Here is a 21,135-nt window from a genome sequence, read left to right as displayed (position 1 = left end):
TCATTGCCACTCTCTCCCTGGTTCAGACCTCTCTTGTCCTACTGCCTTCTTTGCTGCTCCTTGAGGATGTGAACACACTCATGCCAGGGTCTGCTGCTCCCTCTTCTCCAGAACGTGCTTCCTCAGAGACATTTGCATGGCACTCTTGCTCACCCACGGCAGACCGTTACTCCAAGTATCAACCTGTCAGGGAGGCCTTCTCTGGCCACTCTATTTCATGGAACACCTCAACACCACCATTACAACTTTATATCCAGCTACCCTGATTATATTTGTTTATATTCATTCATTCATTCATTCATATATATCACTCCCACCGGGTACCTCCCTCCCCTCCCCTATTTTTTCTCTTCCCCTTGTACACTTTAAGCTTCTTAAGGGAAGAAATTTTTGTTTCGTCCAATACTGTATCCCTCCAGTGGCAAGAAAATGCCTTGTCACCAATATGTATTTACTGAATAAATGGTTGAAAATAAGATTATGGGTAAGCAACCAAACTAAATCTCCAGACCTACTGTTCTTCACAGAAAGCTCTTAGAGAACATGGGCCATGCAGTTACGATCAAATTTTGCAGAGTAACTTGCACACACAGTCTTCATGTAATTTCATCACTAATCATATTTTTCACTGAAATTTTAGTTTTCCCACATGATGAACACATTATGTGTTACCAACTTTAAGAGTTAAGTAGAACATTTTAAAATATGACATTTGGGTCTCAGTTATCAATTCCAAATTCCCTCAACTTAAACTGCAACCATCCAACTGTGTCGTCCTTTGGGGAGATATGCGTTTATTATTAACGCCTTGCCGGTGAGCACCGTCTTGATGGGAGTTCTTCTTGGGCTCCCGCTACTATGTTATTTGCCGCAGTACCTGCGAGGAGACCTCCTAGCTTCACAGACGCCTGAACTAGGTGATAGGAAGAACGGTGACTGAGAGGCTAGCTGTGGCCGCCTTCTTTCACAAGGTGGTTCTTTAAACTTCTCTGGTACAGCTACTAATTGCTTTAACACTTCCAAAGGCATTTCTCAGCCTATAGTTAAATGATTTCAAGGTTCTTTTCACGAGTAAGCCCGTCTTCCAAGAGTCCCGTGACTCTCACTGGCTGCACCAGCACACGTCCGTTTCTCATCCCCAGACTCCAAGTCTCCACTTAGTGAAGATCCTAGCCGACACTACATAAAGAGTATTTTATCAGTGCAGTATTTTTATGTGCTGAACTAAATTTCACAAATAAAACTGGAGCAGGTTGGATTCTGATACTATTATTCTACTCTTGAACACTGTTCGACCTTCTCTCATATCACCAAGAAATTCAAAACCATCTGCATTATTTCCTGAATCACCAACAACCTATAATTTAATGAGAAACTATACACTTTCAATATGTTATTACTGCTTTTCTTACGTGTCAATGTAAAACAACACTGTTAAAGTCAGGATAGATCCCAACATGCCTAAAAAATATGTATCTATACCAATCTGGTATAAAAACAATTTTAGGAGAACTGCAGTACTTGGCCATCACCAATATTATGAGAGAATGAAGAACTAATATTTAATAAGTACCTACTGTATGCCACATTATCACAAGTAATCCCTACAATGGCCTTGTATAGAAGGTAGACAGCACCAGATTTCAAAACCCCTCAAGGGCCCCCCCCCTAAATCCCAGTACCACATCCTCCTACCTACCTCAGTGTGATTCAGCCTTAAGAAACAGAAATTACTGGTCAGATTTTACCAAAATGAGCCACTAATAACACCCATATTCAAACTGTTTTATCTGGCAAACACATTAAGATCAACCTTAAACCTACAGGACAGGCTAAAATGTTTTAAAGTTTTTTCAGTGAGCTCATTCTGGTAGGTCCAAAGGATACAACCTTCTTAAAAAAACTGCACTATAAAGACCATACTGAGGTTCTTCATGGGAAAGATGGATAGTTGGTTGTATTTGACCCTCAAATATTTCAGGTAAAACTTGTTTCTTCCATGTCACATAAGTTGTGAAGTCTTAAATAACTCTGTCATGGAAACATGTTAATGAACGCAAGCGCCTTGGGGAAAAGAAGATTCCACTGCTGTCCTTCACTCTGATGTGAACCAGACTTTGGAGTGGGCAAAAAATACAGACCCAGCTCTTAAAATTCCATGAAAAATGCTGTTTGCTTCCCTCAATGCTTAAAATAAGCTTCACACTCATCTACAAAATAAAATATTTCCAATGCAGGTATTTGTTAGAGGACTTGAAGACAGACAGAATAAAATCTGCACCTACACAAAGACCACACGGACAACACCTAATATTTTAGGGAAGAAGGCTAATGGTCATACTGGCAATTGTGATTTTCTTCCTTCCTTCCTTTCTTTCTTTTTTTTAAAGATTTATTTATTTTAGAGAGAGAGAGAGAGAGGGCGGGGGGGCAGAGAGAGACTCTCAAGCAGATTCCCCTGCTGAGCACAGAACCCAGAGTGGGACTCGATTCCACAACCCTCAAGATCATGACCGGAGCTGAAATCAAGAGTCCGAGGCTCAGCCGACTGACCCACCCCGGCAGCATGGTTTTCTGCAATCATGATTTTCTAAGCTCCTTCCTTCACTATGGTTTCAAGCAGAGGTGCTGGACTCTGTGCTCCCAGAGCCCCCCTGCACCCCCAGCCCTGTGCCAAGACACGCACCTCGTGAGCAGCAGCTCCGCGGCCTCCTTAGGCTCTGCCTCCTGGAACCTGATCCCCGGGAACTGCACTCCTGGACCTTTTACGTAACTGTGGTTGAAGATATTTTTCACCAGGTTCTTTAAACAAAGATTCACGTGATAAATTTCTGCTCGAGTTTAGTTCCAGGAAATGTTTGGTTTCTGCAGATGTTTATATGCTTCCGGTTGTCAGTACATGAAAATTATATAATCCTGTGTTTCTTTTTCTCACTTGAGCAAGTAGAAAACGTAACATCAAATATATTGCCCAAATTTGCTCAACGTGGACACTCGGGAGTACTTAATCCTCAACTTCTTTTAGTCGAGGTTGGTTTTATTTTTTAAAAAGTTACGTTGCCTTTTGACCTAAAATGTGTAAGTTGCCTTAAGTGTTTTCAGAAGCAAGGAAAGCTGCAAAATGTAAAATGGAAAAGAAATAATGTTGACCTGCTTGTAAGTTCCAGATTAAAATGGAAAAATGAGAAAAACACAGTGGTGTTTTTACACTGAGAAGGTATAAATGGCCCAAAATAAATGCCCAGAATTAAACTCTCTGCTACCCAAAAGATAAAAAAGTTTCCATAAGGAGACAAAACAGCACTCTACCTTTTTTGTTGAAGCCCAGTTCACCAGTTTGTGAATCGAATATGCTTTTGGTTGAATTTCCCTAGCAATATTAAAAAGCCTGAAATTTTTACAAATTAGTTTAGTAAGAGAGTTCTTCAAACATTATTTTGAATTAAAAATGTCTTAGAAAGTGAATTAAACTGGTTTTATGACAGGTGTACATTCTAAGTCCCTTCCTTTGGAAAGCCATCCAGACTACATGCCTGGGTATTGCAACTGTAATCGTCATCGGCCAACAATTGTTTTTAGCTCCTTCACTCCTCAATCGGACGTTCAGTAATAAGTGGCTCCTAATTTATGACTATATTTATATTCCATCTCCTTTCACAACACATTTGAGACAGCCTATAAAAATCCAGACACTATAATAAAATTATATTTTATAAATATAAAAATTCGGACAAGGGAAAAAGGCCATGCAAGTATGCAGGCCTGAGGGTTACTTAAATTAAGCCATAAATTCGGCCCTATAATGCCTGGTTGATAAAGCAAAAGAAAAAACCAATCAATTGCAAAATTCACACTGGCAAAGATGGGATGCTGTCTGGAGAAACAGAATTTGTCCTGGTATGCAAATTGGAGAAAAATTTCTCTACCATATTATTACATTAAATAATGTACTGGCATCTTCAATACTGTCCCTGACAGATATCCTGATTGGCTCATCCAGCAGTTTCTCAAAGTATATAACATACACAGTAAAAATATAAAGCTCTCTGATAATCTGGATATATTCAGATGATAAAAAGTAAAACCTAAAAAGTATGTCCCACAGAACTTTCCATGATGTTGAAAATGGTCTTCATCTACACTATTCAAGATGGTAGCCCACTACCCGTATGTGGTTCGTGAGCACTTGAAATGAGGCTAGTGCAACCAAGAAACTAAATTTTTAATTATATTTAATTATTTTAATAGCCATATATTAGAAAAGCAAATATCCACCCACCGGCCTGCACAGGTCTAAAGCATTTGTTATCAAACTTTGTTTTAGTAGCAGAACCACTGGGGGTTGGCAAACCCAGATGGAAACTAACACATAAGAAAATAAAGATGGTGTACTGTATGTATTTATTTTCGTAAGTTCAAATTTATCATATTAATTTACAGGCAATGTTGAGTATGAGTTTTCTAATAGGTAAAAATTAAAAACTGAAGGTTGTAAGTGAGAGTTACAAACATAGATCAGCCCCAGTAAACACTTTCTGCATTTTGTTTGGATGCACTGTACAGTGCCCACGTGAGACTTCTAACCACAGGTTCTGGGCTACCCAATTAGCAAAGGCCACACACACCACAGCCATCGACTCAGAAAGCATTAAGAAGAAAACACGGCATCCCGGCAGGGTAGTTTCAAGCATTTCTCTTCATGGGAGGAGTCTTTCCAGGAATCCACATGGCTATCCCAGAGCTTTGGATTCAGACAACAGCTCAGGTACAAGGAAATGAGAATCAGAGAGTGGGTGCAGAGTCACGCAGGCTTAGAAGCCCTTGTCATAAACAGAAAGCAGTATCTCATCTGATGGTCCCAGCCACAGCTTCTAGGGACCCCACGAACGACATACTCATGTCCACAAACGACTCCCAGGGAACCTCAAAACTACTGCTTCCAACCAAGAACTTAGAGTTGACGTGTAGTTCCTCCCAGGCCAAATACATTTACCAAGTAAAGGTCACTTTTATCATAAGCAATGTTGCCTAGTAACATAGTTGACTTTCCATTTTTATCAGGATTCAGAGGAACTAAGTAGAAAGTTCATCCAAGGTCAGATCTGTCTTTAGAGAATGAGAATGATTTTGTTCATTCTTTACCCACCTTCATGGTTTAAAACTAAGCGCATGTGTGTGTGTGTGTGTGCATACACACACACACACACACCCCCTAGCATATAAAAAATATAACTTACTGGGGCGCCTGGGTGGCACAGCGGTTAAAGCGTCTGCCTTCGGCTCAGGGCGTGATCCTGGCGTTACGGGATCGAGCCCCACATCAGGCTCCTCCGCTATGAGCCTGTTTCTTCCTCTCCCACTCCCCCTGCTTGTGTTCCCTCTCTCGCTGGCTATCTCTATCTCTGTCAAATAAATAAATAAAATCTTTAAAAAATATATATATATAACTTACTTATCAAAACCCTATAGCAAAATCATACCTAATGATTAAATAATAGAAGTATTTCCTTTAAAAAGCCAGGAAATGAGACAAAGATGACTACAATCATTACTTCTATTCAATAGTGTAGAGGTCCTAGTTAATCTTATTTAAAAATAATGGCTGGCTTAGTCAGTACAGCATGCGACTCTTGATCTCAGGGTCGTGAATTCAAGCCCCACATTAGGCATGGAAACTACTTAAAAAAAAAAAAAAGGAAAAAACAGAAATGAGGTAAAAATTTATAATTTGTGTTGAGGTGACCAAACTGTCCTTATTCCAGTGTGATAATTATTTATACAGAGCATCATGAAGGAAAGCTATTAAAGTTAATAAAAAAATAAGTTTATCGATGTTTCTGGATAGACGAATCAAATTCCTATAAGCCAAAAAACAGCACTTTGTAATTTAAATAGGAAACACTACCACTTAAAATGGTAACTACAGCTATAAGCTTTCTAATAATAAATCTAATGAAAAACTTCAAGAGCTTTATGGAGATAACTACAGAGCTGAGTAAATGGGAAATATTTGTGGGTGAAAACCTAATAAATATTTCTAAACTGAATTGGAATTCAATATAATTCTAATAAAACTTCCTACAGGGTCTTTCATGGACTATGGTAAGTTGATCCTAAAATCCGTAAGAAAAAAGAGCCAAGAACAGCTTCAATAAATCTGAAGAAGAAAACAGGTAGGCAACTTGCCCTCCAAAATGTTTATTTACCACAGTAAATAAAATGGTATAGGTGAATGACAGGCAGCAGGGCACCTACACATTTAGAAATCTGACATATAATAGCAGTAGTACTGCAAATCAGAGGGGCAAGGATGAGCTACTGAACAACGGTGCTGAGACAGGGTCATCCATAAGGAAACAAAATTAGATCCATGTTTCCTATCACTGAGAAACATCTTCAGGATAATTAAAGACTTAAATGTGAAAATAAAACTTTGAAAACTTTTAGAAAAAAATATCCTTGGGGTAATGCAGGATTTAAAAAAAAGATTAAAAAGTTGATGAATTATTATTACATTAAGTTTTTTTTTAAAATTTCTAAATAACAGAAGATTCTTTAAAAACAAAATGAAAATCCAAGTCATGGACTTGGAGAAGATATTGATAACCAGCAGAGTGTTAATGTGCAGAATACATGAAGAACTCTTACAAACCAATAAGCAAACACAAACAATGAGTCGGGAAAAAAAAAAAAGTGGACAGCCAATTAACAGAATAGAAAATCTGAGTGGAAAATAAACATCAGATGTCCAAACTCAGTACAATGCAATTTAACACTACAGTAAGATACCATTTCACACCAGACTGGCAAAATGGGATACGATAATGATAGAAAACTGAACTGACTCAACCACTTCAGAGAGCAATTTGGCAAGAATAAAGGCGAAGACGCTCATGTCTACAAGCAACTCCCCTCCTGACTACGTTCCGTAGAGAAACGAGCACATGTACATCAGGAGGTATACGTAAGAATGTTTGTTAGCACTGCCTGTAATAGCAACAAAGTGTAAACAGCTCAAACATGAATTAATGGGAGAGCGGATAAGCATATGGTGATACCGTCTTATAATGAAATACTACATGTATTTAGAAAAATTAAACACAGCCACATTATCAAAGACGGATAAATGTTAAAAAAAAAAAAAAATTAGCGAGGTGCCTGACTGGCTCAGTTGGTTAAGCGTCTGCCTTTGGTTCAAGTCATGAACCCAGAGTCCTGGGGTGGAGCCCGTAGCTGGGCTTCCTGCTCAGTGGTGAGTCTGCTTCTCCTTCTCCCTCTGCCCCTACCACCCCCACCCCGCTCATGCTCACGCTCTCTCAAGTAAATCAATAAAATCTTAAAAAAAAAAAAAAAGGTGAGTTAGTGTGCAAAACTCTTTAAAAAATTAGCTTCTGCAAAGCAAAAGAAATAATCGAGTGACACACAACCCACGGAATGGGAGAAAATATTTGCAAATACGTATCTGATAAGGGGTTAATATCCAAAATATATAAGGAACTTCCGCAGTTCAATAGCAAAATATCAAGTATCACTTGATTAAAAAATGGGCAAAGGACTTGAATACACTTCTCCCCAAAGAAGACCTACAAATGGCCAACAGGTAAGTAAACAGATGCTCAACATCATTACTCATGAGGGAAATGTAAATAAAACCACAATGAGGTACTACCTCACCCCTGTGAGGACAGCCATTAACAAAACAACAGAAAACAGCAAGTGACGGCAAGTATGTGGAGAAACTGAACCCTCGTGCACTGCTGGTGGGAATGGAAAATGATGCAGTCACGGTGGAAAACAGTATGGCAGTACCTCAAAAAATTATCAATAGAACTACCATGCAATCCAGCCATCTCCACTCTGGATATTTATTCAAAAGAATTAAAATGAGAATCTGTACAGATACCTGCACTCCCATGTCCACTGAAGCACTATTCGTAACAGCCAAGAGGTGGAAACAACCTAAATGTCCATCGGTGGATGAACAGATAAAGAAAATGAGGTCTATACCCACAAGGGAGTATTATTCAGCCACAAAAAGAAGGGAATCCTGTCATACGCAGCACAGACGAACCTTGAGGACATTCTGCTAACTGAAACAAGCCAGTCACAGAAGGACAGCTATTGCACGATACCACTTACATAAACGCAGTCAAACTCACAGGAACAGAAAGGAGAAGGGCAGATGCCAGGGCTGGGGGGAGGGAGAAATGGGGAGCTGCTGTGCAGTGAGTAAAGAGATCGAGTCACCCAAGATGAAGACGTTCTAGAGATCCACTAGAGATCTAGTGGATCACGTTCTAGAGATCCACTGCACAACACTGTGCTTACAGTTAACAATAAGGTACTGTGCACTTAGAAATTTGTTAAGAGGTAAGAGCTCATGTTATATGACTTTTACCGCAAAAAAAAAAAAAATGTTAGACAAAGCTGCAGAAAACTACAGACAGTAAAATGTTTAAGTTTGAAATCATATAAAATAATGCTGTATATATATTATATATAATATACAATATATATTATATAGTATACAATATATATACAATATATAGTATACACACAGTATATACATAGTATATATATATAGCACCACAGAGCTATACAAAGGTAGTAAAAGTATAAAATATGTGTTGAAATGCTGCACACTGGGGCACCTGGGTGGCTCAGTCGTTAAGCGTCTGCCTTCGGCTCAGGGCGTGATCCCAGGGTCCTGGGATCGAGCCCCACATCAGGCTCCTCCGCTGGGAGCCTGCTTCTTCCTCTCCCACTCCCCCTGCCTGTGTTCCCTCTCTCGCTGGCTGTCTCTTTGTCAAATAAATAAATAAAATCTTTAAAAAAAAAGAAAGAAATGTTGCACACTAACTTCAGGATAGTGGTTTCTACTACTAAGGACAAAAGGAAGAGAATGAAACAAAAAAATGCTGAACAAAAATCTATCTTGGTATGATATTTTACTACTTAGGGGAAAAAAGAACTAGAACAAGTATTACAAACCTGATGGTAGTTTAGTCTATTTTTCTATATGCTTGAAATATTTTATTATGGAAATAGTCTTTTTTAGAACCTAATACTAAGAACATTTTCTTCCTTTCTAAGAAAAGGGTATGTTTTGTCTCCGATAACACAAGGTTCCATGGACCCTCAGTGGGGGAAGGATGGGCCCCAAATTGCAGCAAAGTTGCGTTTGTGTGTGTGTTCACTCTTCTCAGAAAAAGATCCACAGATTTCATCAGAAGGGTCTGTGACTTAAAAATGTTAAGAATCTGGGGGCGCCTGGGTGGCACAGCGGTTAAGCGTCTGCCTTCAGCTCAGGGCGTGATCCCGGCGTTCTGGGATCGAGCCCCACATCAGGCTCCTCTGCTATGAGCCTGCTTCTTCCTCTCCCACTCCCCCTGCTTGTGTTCCCTCTCTCGCTGGCTGTCTCTATCTCTGTCAAATAAATAAATAAAATCTTGAAAAAAAAAATGTTAAGAATCATAAATATAATTGATATTTGCCATTCTGCACTAGGCAACAAATAAAAAAAAAAACAGAACCAAATCTGAATTAAAGTAAGTCAACATATTTGTAACTTTTTTCTTAGTTCGGATTTTCTGTTGATACGCTATTTCATTTTATGTATTTTTGCCATGGAGTTGACTCAAACCCTCTCTTTAAAAAGGCAAGATTTTAATTTTAAAAAGAAAAACAAAAAAGAAACCTCCTTTAGCAGATCCCACCAAATCCATGTAAGTAAGCACAAAACTGAAGAATCAGGAGGACTGGACGTAAACAATGACACAGCAGCTTTGGGATGAGATGTCAAGACAAAATGGTTCTACTACGAACTTTAATAGGAAAGGCTACAGAAGGGACTCAAACACAGGGCAGGATCTCACCTTTTGGGCCACACAAAAACCAAACTCCTAAGGAATTGGACAGTAACAGGAGGAGGTCAGAATCTGGGAGTGGAAACCATATAATTTATTTAAGAAATTCCCCCAGATCGTTCTGCTACACTTCCCCCCGTCATACCACCAAAGCCCTCAATCCCTGCCCCAGTTGGGATCACGGGGCTCGATGTACTCTTTCAATTTGTAACAAATTGTGTGTCACAGTCAGGAAGCGAGTATTTTTATACACCTGCACACTTAGAGCTTTCTGGGCAAATTTCACGGAGACCTGGATTAAGGGACAAGCCTCAGAACTGAAAGGGTGACTGAACGGTCAGTAAGAGATATACCTCCCTTGAGGACTGCGTGCACATCTCAGAGGGTGACAAAGCCAGGGCCGTAGAGATATTCCAGGGGTTATAAAGTCGGAGTCTCCCGAGGTAACGATCTGTCCCTGTCTCCTGGGTCTACTTTCAGGAAAATACAAATAAAGAAGATACTAAAAACTATCAGGCCCCAGGCCCTAGGCTAGTTCCTAAGGACACCGCTGTGAACAAGAGACCGTTCCTGCCCTCACGGAGCGTGCAGTCCAGGGCGGTACTGATACCCAAGGAAGCCAACTGAGACCTGAAGGACGAGGAGTCAGCCCAACGCCTTCATCTGAAAGGGAGAGAGAATCCCGAACCAACCTTCACACAGCAAGAAACCCCAAGGGAGGAAGGCTCAATCATGCCAGGCAGGGGCACAGCCCCCTCTGTCTTTGTGCTCCTCCATCCTTCCTGTGACCACTGGTGCTCGCCGGGGCCTGTAAGACGGCTGGAGTGTGGCCCACAGCGGGCAGGATCTTCCCGGAGAGGAAACCCTTTCCCGAAGCTCCTGTGGGCCAGAACCAGGTTCCGTGCTTCCACTCAAACTAATCAGCGGGCAGGAATGGAGCTTCCCGGCGGCCAGAGGTGGGGCCCAGCCCACCATCCCCAAGGCACGCGGACATGCCAAGACTTTTTAATGAAGTCGAGGTTCCAGAGCAGAGGAGGAAAGCAACCAGTGGCATGTGCTACAGTCATTAAGGCAATATTCCCTTTTTTAGAATATTACGTTCTTACAGCAAATAAAAAGAAGTAAAAGACCACCTCATTCTTAAGCAACCGCACGTACATATTTAAATACTTAAATTTTAATACACAAAAAAACTAAAAATAAGTGCAACTAGTATAGAATGAACTAAGTACCCCAAGGGCTGGGAGATCGGAGCCACTGAGAGAGATCAGGTTTTGAATATGCAGAGCAGTCCTCAAAGATGAGAATTATGAAATGACAGAGAGGCTGATTCATGTTTAAAGGCACAAAGGTAAAAGTTTAGGCGAGAAAAGCCATCCTTGTTCAGCTATAAGACAGACCGCGGCGAACACACAGAAAACGCCTGGGCAAACATAAAGCCCAGGAGGGCAGAACCCCTGAGGCTCTGTCTTGTTGTACCAAAGGTACTCATATGTATTTGCGGAATGAACGAATGAACAAATGGGCTTGGATTTGAAATACGGTGTGACCATGAACCACCAAAGGTTTCTCATGAGAGAACACAAGGGACCAAAACTATTTTTGATACAAACCTTCATTTTCAATGAGCAGAACGGACTGCAGGAAAATGAGACAGAAAGTGTGATCAATTAGGAAGCTACTGAACTCATCCAGGCATAAGGTAATCGGGGGACAGAGATCCGAAGGTCCAAGAACTAAAAACCAGAAGCACAGTTTTTAAAAGTGGTGGTTTTATGTGAGTATACGTATGTCATTTTACTTACAAACCATGTCATATGTTAGATTCATTCGTTACCGCATTATGAAAAATAGGAGAATGCAGTTTTAATCTAGTTTATCTGATCCTGAACCATAAGTTTTGACAGCATTTCAAGAGGGCTTTTTACCCTGGGTTTCTTTTTCAACTCCGACAGGAAAGATGCATGACTCAAGCTCGTCCATCAGAATCAAAGTCTCTGTGGCCTCCTAGCGCTTGTTGTCTAGAATGACAGCTTCTGTGCCAAACTCTATTAAGATAGTATAAACTCATTCTCTCCTCTAGTTTTTCTTCCACATTCATATATGGTAATAAGGACATACCTCAAAATAACATCTCAACACTATCCACAACCACACCAAGTCCATAACTGAGGTGAACAAAATACCTACCAAGCTAAGAGTCATTAGATCGTTCATGTTTATGTGTCCAATATTATTTTCTAGAACAATCCGTGAGGAGCTATACTGCCAGAGTTTCTCTCTGTTTTATTTTTGTTTGTCCCAAACAAGATTTGAATTGTTGTTTGCTCATATCTTCTATGCCATGTAGTCCTATTTCACCCCTGGGAACTTTATGGACCCACTCTGCTTCTCCACGACTATTCACTATAAAAAATAACCAGCGCTTCCACCTGTCGAAAGACTCAGGTAAGTCTCCCTAATCAGAGAGTCTCTGATCTTCTGACTGGAATGACAGTATTTCTCAGCTTATCATGCATACTTGAGGAGCTCTTGCTGATCATTAGTCTTGGTCACACACAAATGGGGGCTCCACGTCCAGCCAGACCCTGAGTCCCAGGGCCCCCTCGGAGGCCGCAGAGATGCTCCAGCTAACCTGAGAAAAGACCACCAGCTGGGGCGGGAGGGGGGAGGCAATGCTGCCCACTAATGATGAGATCTGCACAAAATACCCACATCTCCTTTCATGGAACCAAAAAGTTACAGAGATACGAGTCTTCGTGTCATGTGGACACTTCACTCTACGAATGACAAAGTATTTCATCAGAAGAGCTAAACAACTGGCTCAAGGTCACATATCCTAACTATATTTAGATACCTGGAGAAGAGTTTAGAAATGACTAAGTGATAAATACATAAAAAGCTATGCAAACGAACAACACCCTCTTTTCCAAAATGCACAATTATTAACACCAGGGAAAACTTTCATGGGTTTTAAGCCTCAGCTGCAAATCATGTTTTCATAGTCATAATTAATGTAAACACTGATTATTATTCAAAATTTAACTATGTAATGAGAAGGGAGGAGAGCTCCGCACCTAGGGTGAGGTGCAAAAGAAAGGTAAGTTCTCTTCTTCTATCATGAGAAGTCAAAGGTAATGCCTACGAATGAAAAATTAAAAACCGGGAAAGCAACACGCATTCAGAGATTTGGAGGCGAATAACAGGAGAATCAGGTCTCAGAGCTGAACTCCCAGGAGCTGGGACCCGGGTGGCGCTTTTGTAACAAGCCTTGTAGAACTCCTGGCCTCTCTGAATTCCAGGCATGTAGAACTGAAATTAAAATTAAAAAAGTGGCCAAGGTGAGACACTAGAGTGAGGGTTTCCGACTGTGTAATACTTGTTCTAAAATTATGTTGTTTTTCCATTTGAATAAAAGATAGAGAAAACACTGTTTTATCTGAGCAACTTAATTTTCTATTGTTTTCACTGTGGCTATTGCGTTTTCATGCATGGAAGAAAAAAAAATCCAATATTCACCCGCTGAATTGGAGATGTATAAACATGTTCTTCTGGCTGGGAAAACACACAGGACTAAGAGCTTCCCTGCAAAGGGTCACTCTGTACTAGAGAAACACACAAATAACCAAAAAGCAACGAGATAAGCACCCTAAACTTAACTATTCTGTGAGCCTGGTTTCCTCATTTGTGAAATGGCTCTTCTGGTTTTGGAGAATATTCAGTAATTCAATGCATATGAAGTTATAAGCGCCCTGCCTGCCAGATCATAAGAAAAACAAGACCAAGAAGACAAATCCTTGCCTGCCTGATTTTAAAACCCATGTTCATTCTGCTTCATCACATTTCTAAAATAACTCTATTCTTTCCATACACTAAAAATTCATTTCCCTCCTGGATCCAAACAGTAGCCAGTAAATGAACAAACTATGACTCACTACATATGTAGATGCAGAAATAATTCTAAGGATAAAAAAATCTTTTCTAGCTCTTTTTTTTCCTTTTCTAGTTCTTTTTAATTATTTATGACTATCTGATTTATTTAGAAATAGTCCCCTATAATATATCTTATGAGTTAGGCATAATTAAAAGTGAAGCTCTTGATGTATTAAGAAGTAAAATGCTGTAGTGGACTATTTTCAATAACCGGGAAGTAAATTATTTATCACTAGATGGCACTGTATTGGGTAATTAAAAAAATTTTTTTTAGCATGAGATCCATTTTATTTATCAAGTTAAAAGAATACTTTCTTTTAACAAAAGAAGGTGAGATTATATTACTCCTGTCTTATTTCATGGCTTTAAAAATAAAGATACAGTTTAATGGAAAAGAAAACAATGATAGGATCAAGTTAAATTTATTTTTACGCTATCATGACGTCTTAAATAACTATTCTGATATTTTCTAGGCAGAAATAATTGTGAATGCCTCTCTTGTTTACCATCCAATAATAAGCACCAGAACATGTGATGGCTTGTACTGGAGCAAGCTGGTTAAGGTGGGATCCCCTTCCATCAATGTCACTAGGTCAGAGGTGCCCGAAAGGGGGATTTTACTGAGATCTGGAAGGGGGAACTACACAGCAGTCACTGTCTGAAACCCTGATTCTCTACTTGGTTGATATGTGACAGACACGGACACTGCAGGTTACAGCTTGTCCTCACACCCTGCTGGTTCGTGGTTCAGCTCTTTTTCCCAAATATTGGACCTACTGACCCACAAGGGCCCCAGGCCCAATATCAGACAGCTGGCAGGAGACACAGAGGTGGCATTCAAGAAATATGTAATGACTGACCAATGTACCTTCAGTGAACTGGGAACAGTGCAGTAAACAATTTAAGCTCCTCTTCACACGCTAGCTTCAAAGTATTGATAATGTTCCATTAATTTACAGAATTATATAACCTTTTACATGGACCAAGTATTACATAACTTTTTTTAAAGAATAAGGCACATCACAGGGCAATCAGTGATATTAAATATTTAGAGATATTAACATAAATTGAGATCACATTGTCTGAGCAAAAGAGCTAAGAAATCCAACTCCACCTCTTCTTTATTATTTAGTAGTTTCATTCATTTTGCCTGAAAACCCTCAAACATTTATAACCACCTATCTTGAATAGTCAGCCACACTCCTGAGTATGAGAGCCAACCGCCAAGATGGCTCCTTAGCTGTTTCACTTTCAGTACTGATAAACCAGATCTAGTGCTAGGATCCACGACAGGCGTACGTAACAGGCTCAATCACTATATATTAAAAAAATTGATGAGTTATCTTCATATTGATAGTAGTCTGATTCAATGCCTTTAACATCTGAGTTATCACAAAGTAATACAAACAGAACATCAAAGAAAATAAGAAATATAATCGCCAGTCTACTTCCGCAAAAAAAAGTAAAATAAAATAAGCTTCTGTGTTCTGTCCCATCGTTTCCTGTGTTTGCCTCTGGCGATGCCGTTCAGTGTCATACAGTCTCAGTGACTGCTTCCATACATGTAACTCCCCAAGTCATGTCTCTAACACTGAACCTCCAGCAAAGTCATAATGCCCTGGGGCCATGGGGCAGCATCTATCCACCCACCCATGCTCCAGCGTTTACAGAGGACTTCCTACGTTCTAAACCCTCTCCAGCCACTATTTCTGTAGGCCTCCAGCACTCCTACGAGATAGGGACCTTTACAGGGATCCTGGTGTTGATACAGACTAGCTGTTCAACCCTGGAAGCCTTAGAGAGACTGAGTAGCTTCTGGTACATGTCAGCACCAGGATCTGAACCTACGCTGGGTCTGAGGAACCCATCATTTGTCCCATTAGATCACACAACCCGAAAAGCAGGTCTTCCTCTGATGCATCTTGTTATCTACCTGAAGCATGCAGTGCACTCGTATTTAGTACGTGCCAACAGTCATCTGCCGACTAAATATATTCCAAGTGAGAAAGTTAGTTGACATGTTGCCTGAGAGCAAAGAATGATTTTTGCTCCAGTTTAAACAAGAGAAAACGCTACTACGCTACTAAGTTTCATAAAATTTAACAGCAATGCAGACCACAAAGACAAAAACCAGAGGATAATTAAACTAGAGCCATGTAACTAACCTCTGTACCTCAAACCTGTCCTGGTCCTTAGGATTCCAACTCCACAACAGAGCAATCACAAAAAATGTCATAGTAGGTCTAGAACTTTTCTTTTAAGATTTTATTTTTTTGAGAGAGAGAGAGAGAGAGAGAGTGTCAGACAGCGTGACCATTAGAAGGATTCTCCTAGGGGCGCCTGGGTGGCTCAGTCGGTTAAGGGTCTGACTCTTGATCTGGGCTCAGGTATTGATCTCAGGGTCATGAGATCAAGCCCCACATCAGGCTCCACACTCAGCACAGAGTCTGCTTCACATTCTCCCTCTGCTCCTCCCCTTCCCCTCTCTCTCTCAAATAAATAAATAAATAATCTTTTTTTTTTTTTTTTAAAGGACTCTCCTAGGCCTTCCATGATTGTATTTTGCCTCCGCCCAGCAATTCCTTGGAGTCAGTCCTGTTGTACCTCTCCCCTGTACCTCTCCCAGGCGTAGGGTGAACTCTAGAGCAAGGCCATTAGCCTCTAGGCCCAGATCTAGTCCTTTTGGGTCAAAGCTTTCTCCTCAGCCACTGGACCCACCAGCTAACCACCCCGGGGACCCCCTTCCAGAGGCTTCCTTCTCCTTGAGCATATCCTCGGCCCCATGCCTGCTGTGTGTGGCACGGGTTCTCGGTCCTTGCCAGAAGTCAGTTTTCACTACAACCCTGCCCGGCATCACCCACTCACCTGACTCAGCAAGAGTCACACACACATTGCATACTTTAAAAATACCTTTGCTCCGTATCTGGAACATTGTTCTTTCCTTTACATTTGAATAAAATGATACGGCATGAACATCTGATTATAGTTTAAGTCCCCAACTTGAGGCAGGCAAATGCACTCTTGGTCCATGACTTTTAACGATGAGAAATTTTTCACTACAGACTTTAATTAGTTGCTTTTAAATTTTATGCAGAGTTTGATGTAACAGAAAAGATTCTGCATTTCCTAATCACCTGGATACAAAAACACTTAAATGTTAACCACTGTCGGGGGTTGTGAAATTTCTCATTCTGTCAATCTTCAAGGAAAAATAAAAAACAAAATGGAGAGAAACAATGATCTATCCTGGATGATTTGGCTTTATTTGCCTGAAGGAAGAATTTAGGGTGTCTTACAGTTCTTCCAATTTACTCCTGTTTTCATCATTACTTTAGAAGGTAATGTGATCTACTCTAATGGTCCCAGAGAACCACTTAACCTTTTCCAAGCTTCCACTGTAAGACTGAACCTGGCTTTTGATACTCTTCCTTCTTTAAACTCATTCCAAAAAGGGGCTTCAGAGCATGACTTTCTAAAGTCAACACAAACTTCGGACTTTGGATCTAACAATCAATCAGTCACGGAATGCAGAAGAAACTCAAAAACTCAGCGGTGTTCCCAAAGCTTTCAAAGCAAAACAGGGAACGAAGATGCAGAGGTAAGTACACAGCCTTCCAACAACACCAAAACCCACTGGCTTACTTCCATGAAGGTTCCAGTTCTGGAAATAATTATTCTGTAAATGACTTTTTTTTTTTTTAACTTAATCAGGATCATCCACTCCAACAGCCTTGATATGTCACTGTCATTGCTTGGATCTTTAAAGAAAAATGTCTTTCACTGGCACAGGATAGAAGATTCAAGAATTCAGAGAAACATTAATAGGTTAAAAAAAAAAAACCCTTCAGCAAGGCACGTATCAGATTGTGGCTTTTGGCTTTAAATACTGCAGTCAGATTACTTGAATAATATTTTGCTTTGTGAGATCCTTGAAAATGAACAGTTATGTATTTTTCATTTTTAAATTTTTCTCCTCTCCTATTTGCGATTAGGATTGAAACATAAATTCAGTCAATAAAAATATTTTTCCTTCAGGAATCTATGCTATAAATCTACCAACTTAGTGCTATCAACTACCTCAGATGAAGTCCAAGTTGGACAAATACACCAGACCAATGTTAAATCAGTCACTATAGGAACTCAGTTAGTTACACAAGGAATTCTTCACTTTTGGAAAATGCTTGATTCTGTTCTTAAAAGCTTCGATACAAAACAGGAACACTTAAGTGTTCCTGAGGAGCCTCGAACATTTGCTGAACACCAGGAAAACCTTAAAAAGCACATCTTCATTATGTGCAGAGGAAAGAGACTGGACTCCCTCAGAAGAGTATACTGAGTTACAGTACCACACAGAGAACTGAAGGGTCGTAAAACGAGCATGGAGTCTGTATCGGGATGACCAGGATTTGAATCCCCCTGCCAGCTGTGGGACCTTCCGCAAGCTACTTTAAGCTTTCTGAAATTCCACTCCTTCAGCTGTAGAACGAGAGGAACAGTAATATCCCCTCACAGCGTGGTCGTGAAGACCGAATGAGTCGAACGAAGCATCTGCAAGCAATGCAGCACCTGACACCTGGTAAATGGGACGGAGGTAATAAATGTGAACTCCTTTCTTCCACCTCCCTTTCCTGTGGAACACGAACGTGGCACAGCTTGAGACCTTACAGTGGTTGTGGAACAGTTGTATTCTAGAAAACACGGTGTTTTCAAATCACATTTTAAGAATAGTGAAGGAAATTCTGACATAGGCTACGACACGGATAAAGCTGGAAGACGTGATGCTAAGGGAAGCCAATCACAAAAGGAAAACTATTGTATGATTCCTCTTGTACTAGGTTTCTAGAGTAGTCAAATTCCAAGAGACGGAAAGTAGAATGGCGTTTGCCAAAGGCTGGGGCGGGAGGGGGAGCAAATGGGGATTTGGTGTTTATTTTTTTTAAATAGTTTATGTGCTTATTTGACAGAGAGAGAGAGCACAGGCAGGGGGAGCGGCAGACAAGGGCGAGGGAGAAGCAGGCTCCTTGCTGAGTGGGGAGCCCTATATGGGACTCAACCCCAGGACCCTGAGATCACGATCTGAACCGAAGGCAGACACTTAACCGACTGAGCCACCCAGGTGCCCCAAGGGATGTGGCGTTTAACTGGCACAGAGCTGCAGCTGGGGATTGATGAAAAAGGTTCTGGAGATGGACAGTGGGGATTGATGCCTAATAGTGTGAATGTACTTCATGTTAACAGAACTGCACATTTCACAAGTGGTAAATTTTTTAATGTTTAAAATAGTAGGTCTTACGTATATTTTACCACACACAAACAAAGAATTGTTACTTTTTTAAAAACCTTACAATAGGGACACCTGGGTGGCTCAGTCGGTTAAGCGACTAAATAATCATGTTGTAGTTTACTTGTTCCAGCTCCCAGGATAAAGAGACTGCCACGGAAGAAAAGTCAGGTTACTCTACCATTTGGTAGAATAACTTGTTTTCCACTCCAGCCAGGCCCTCACTGCTGGGCAACATGCCATGACCTGGTGAGCTTTTTCTCCATTCCTACAATGGCTGTTCCAAGCATGTGTGCACACATTCACACCATCGTAGTATACTTACACTACCTTATCCTAAAATAAAAACCTTCCCTCTGCCCTTTATCTGTAATCTGCCGCCTATTTTAATTTTTTTAAAGGTGGTCTATATTCATTTTCCCTACTCATTAAGACCCACTGCACTTAAGTCATTGGAACGAAGTTTTAATGCCAGTATTACAATTTTTCTCATTGAGAACCTGACTTGGTCAGACCCTATGGCCTCATTTTACTTCTTATCCCAACCTGACCTCTTGGTGGCATCTGATGTTGGCGACGCCCCTTTCTGAATCTGTTCTTAGATGGTCTTCTCCTGAGTACACCCTTTAAATGCTGGGTTGTCCCAGGTCCTGTGCTCGGCCTTCCCTCACTGCTCAGCTAGCTCTCTCTTTGTAATCACACCCTTTCACACGTGTGACTCCACGCTCCATGTCTTTTGCTCCTGAACTTGAGAGTCACATTTCTAATGGTCTGCTGGTTACCACCATTTAGATGCCCCATTCTCAAATGTCCAAACCCAAGCCCAAGGCTTCCTTTCCACTCTCCTAGTCAATGGCTAGATGATTAAAAAAATCTACAACCACTGTCTGTTCTTCCATGAATGTAGCTCCAGTCGATCTCACAACCCCTCCCCCCCTCATCCCAGACCACAGGTTCCTTGTCTTCTCTCCACATCTCTGCCGCAACGCCTTAATCCGGGCCCTTTATCCCACGCATCCGGACTGCTGCACCTGTTTCCTAACCAGTGTATTCGCTTTAGTTCTTCCCTTCCAGGCCAATTTTCACACTGCTGCCAGGCATTTTTCTAAAATGTGAATCTGGGAGTGCCTGGGGGTTCAGTCAGTTAAGTGGCCAACTCTTGATCTCAGCTCAGGTCTCGATCTCAGGGTCATGAGTTCAAGCACTGTGTTGGGCTCCATGCTAGGAATGGAGCCTACTTAAAAAAGTAAAATTAAATAAAAATAAAAATAAAATAAAAACGTGCATCTGTGCCATTCTTCCGATTTTAAAACCTTCCCTGGCTCCCCACAGCCAACAGGGTGAAGGCCAGCTACACTAGCATTACACACATGGCTCCTCCTACCTCACTCCCCACCACGTTCCCCTTCCCCAACTCCCAGGACCCTCACGGTTCCCTTAACTCCTCGGAGAATGAGGCTATACCTCCACCGCTCGGCACGCGCCCCTGCTTTTCCACACGGTGAGCAACTACATACTCCAAGACTCGAGTCAAATGCCAGTCTCGCCAGGACCTCCCCAGGTGGAGTTAATGACACGTTTCCAGAGCAGCCTGCACCTGAGGCCTCTCCCGGGGCACCCCCCACACAGCATCGCATAATTTGTTTCCTGCTCCCAGCCCTCCCTGAAACCTTCTCGGCGGACCACCCCTACATCAGGAACTCCACCTCACTTATTTTTCAGTCCACCCTGATTTAAGGCTCAGGTGGTCTATCTCCAAGGTCACGGGTCTCCCAACCCTCAAAGCTCAGTGACGTCACTGCCACACTGATGGACCGTGCTGAGTCTATTGACAAGTCATGGGAAAATCTTTCCTCTGTCCGTTCAACTAACATTTATTAGATGGGGGGATACACAGATGAATGAGACTTGACCTCTCCCACTAAGGAGCTCACAGTCTAGTAAGGAAAACAAACACATCAACAGACACGCACATAACATGCTGTAGAAGCCGAGTGGTGGAGGGATTCCCAAGACATTCTGGAGACGGAGAATTAGCCCAGCCAGTGGGGGGCA

At 41.2% G+C, this 21,135-nt stretch overlaps 2 long non-coding RNA genes across 17 annotated transcripts in view; both read right to left on the bottom strand.

Annotated features, from left to right (window-relative positions):
* LOC121105805 overlaps positions 1-21,135 on the bottom strand; it is a 222,099-nt gene that overhangs the window by 167,573 nt on the left and 33,391 nt on the right. The gene's annotated exons all lie outside the window — the stretch shown is intronic.
* On the bottom strand, positions 398-5,266 carry LOC121105807. Its single transcript, XR_005838510.1, has 2 exons — positions 2,687-5,266; positions 398-1,179 (listed from the first exon to the last, which is right to left on the bottom strand). It is a non-coding gene; the product is annotated as an uncharacterized LOC121105807 (long non-coding RNA).

The sequence above is a fragment of the Ursus maritimus genome, unplaced genomic scaffold, assembly GCF_017311325.1.
Source record: "Ursus maritimus isolate PB19 unplaced genomic scaffold, ASM1731132v1 scaffold_3, whole genome shotgun sequence".
Lineage (NCBI taxonomy): Eukaryota > Metazoa > Chordata > Mammalia > Carnivora > Ursidae > Ursus > Ursus maritimus.
This window is presented reverse-complemented; position numbering and strand designations above follow the sequence as displayed.